The sequence below is a fragment of the Austrofundulus limnaeus genome, unplaced genomic scaffold (assembly GCF_001266775.1).
Source record: "Austrofundulus limnaeus strain Quisiro unplaced genomic scaffold, Austrofundulus_limnaeus-1.0 Scaffold946, whole genome shotgun sequence".
Taxonomy (NCBI): domain Eukaryota; kingdom Metazoa; phylum Chordata; class Actinopteri; order Cyprinodontiformes; family Rivulidae; genus Austrofundulus; species Austrofundulus limnaeus.
Genome location: NW_013953348.1, coordinates 91494 through 94293, shown reverse-complemented (window position 1 = coordinate 94293; position 2800 = coordinate 91494).

Below are 2800 nucleotides of genomic sequence, written 5' to 3'. Positions count from 1 at the left end.
GTCAACAACCAACCTGAAGTTCTCTGGACTTTTTGACGGTTCTTCAGTTGCCCTGCAAACAGAAAGTTAATAAAGTTTTTCCTTTGTTGACTGATTTAAAATGACGACAGAATGTGAGGATTGTGTGAATAAAATGAAAGAATATAACGTGTTTCTGTAAATAAAAGCAGCTCTGATGTAGTTTTAGTTTGGTTTAATATATTCAGAACAGTTGCCATAGAAAGCCTGGAAAGATAAACAGGATTTGTACAGTTGGTAATATTAATATAAAGATTATCTGTTCAATAAAACATAAAATGATTCAAAGTATTTTATGTAAATAAAAGCAGCTCTGCTGTAATTTATTTTGAAAGGAAACAGGAAGAGGAAGTGGGAGGACATGGAAGTGAAACCTGAGCCTCTGCAGGCTCCTGTGGATGTTCAGAACAGCTGATCAGGTTTGTTGTTCTGAGGTAACAAACTGGACCCAGCAAACAAGAARCAGAACTTAGAACAGATGCTGTTTCCCAGAGGCAACATGTCCTGTTGTGGGTTTCATTCTGCTGGATTCAATAAAGTTCATTTGTTCAGTCAGAACCTGTGAAAACAAGTCAGTGTCCTGCCACCTGGTGGACGAGACCTGGAACAGTCACRGATCTGTACTCGTACATTACAACCACTAGAGGGCAGCAGCAGACACTTAGTTCTGTTCAGGTTAGGATTCTTGTTCATTTTCAACTCAACACATAATAATCCAGACCAGATGTGCTTCAAGCTGGGATCCAAACCCCACTATGGTTTTGTGTGTGTCTAACATAAAAACATAGATGCTGCAGACACAAAACAGCCTTCTGAAACAAGACCTTCATAGACGAGGACAGAAAACTGGGCTTTGTTGGAGAGAGAGGTGATGTGTTACACAAGTGAGAAATCTGCAGAACTATAACAACACATACTGTTAGACAGAAACACATATGTTCAAATAGAACCACAACTGTTTATACAGAAACACATACAGGTGTTAGACAATGGAAGTGAAACAGCTGGTTTTAGACCTGAACATCTCTTTCAGACAGCTTCCTGTTGCGTCCACAGTTAATCCTGTTGGATGTGGTTGGTCCTTCTTGGTGGTATGCTGACATTACCCTGGATACTGTGGCTCRTGATACATCACAAAGTCTTGCTGTCTTGGTCACAGATGCTCCAGCAAGACGTGCACCAACAATTTGTCCTCTTTTGAACTCTGGAATGTCACCATAATGACAGGAGACTCTGACAGATGTTCCCAGGAGACCCTCACTATATGTTTGGGTCTGCCAGGTCTGACCATCATCCTCCCCACCATCGGAGCCAACTCACCACCAGGTAGTGGTCAGTTGACAGCTCCGCCCCTCTCTTCACCTGAGTGTCCAAAACATGCAGCCACAGATCAGATGAAACAACAACAAAGTCGATCATCAAACTGCAGCCTAGGATGTCCTGGTGCCAAGAGCACATCTGGACACCTTTATGTTTGAACATGGTGTTTGTTATGGACAATCCATGATGAGCATAGAAGTCCAATAACAAAACACCGCTCAGGTTCAGATCAGGAGGGCGTTGCTCCCAACCACACCTCTCCAGGTCTCACTGTCATTAACCCACATGAGCGTTGAAGTCCCCCAGCAGAACGAGGGAGTCCCTGTTAGGAGCGCTCTCCAGCACCTCCTCCAAGGACTCCAGAAAGGGTGGTAATCTGAACTGTTGTTAGGCTCATAGGCACAAACAACAGTCAGGACCCGTCCCCCCACCCGTAGGTGGAGGGAGGCTACCCAACCTACCTAATTTCCCTCTGGGATCAATAAAGTATTTTTGAATTTGAATTGAATTGTTCACCGGGGTGAACCCCAACGTACAGGGACTGAGATGGGGGGCAATAAGTTTGCCCACTCCTGCTCAGTGCCTCTCAGCATGGGCAGCTCCAGAGTGGTTACATCAGGTCCCATCAGGTTACATCAGGTCCCATCAGGTACCTTCAGGATATATCAGGTTCCATCAGGTCCCATCAGATCCCATCAGGTCCCATCAGGTCCCATCAGGTTACATCAGGTCCCATCAGGACTCAGCACTTTGTATTTGTAGGTTTTGAGTTATATGTCTGTCTTACATGATCTCCTCTGTGTTCAGCTCCACAGTCTTTGTCTTCCTCAGTGTCTACCTGTTCTTCTGACTCCTCCCCTTCCTGCTCATTTCCRTCAGGTGTGTGTCCCTTCAGTTTTCAGCTTCTCTTAATATTCAGTGTCTCCTCCAATTGTGTTTTCAGCCAGTCTAGTCTGGTGTGGTCTAGACCTGGTTCCTGTAGGTTTGGTAATCTGTCAGCACTTTGTTTTGAAATAAAGAACCACAGTCAGTTCCTTTTTGATCCACAGCTTTAGTCTGCACCAAGCTGACAGTTTTCTGTGACCAAAGTACAGCTGTCAGAACATGGAGCATGTATGGAGCATGTATGGAACATGTATGGAACACGTATGGAACATGTATGGAACATGAATGAAACATGGAACATGTATGGAACATGGAACATGAATGGAACATGTATGGAACATGGAACATGGATGGAACATGTATGGAACATGGAACATGGATGGAACATGTAACATGGAACATGTATGGAACATGGAACATGTATAGAACATGTATGGAACATGGAACATGTATGGAACATGTATGGAACATGTATGGAACATGAATGAAACATGGAACATGTATGGAACATGGAACATGAATGGAACATGTATGGAACATGGAACATGGATGGAACATGTATGGAACATGGAACATG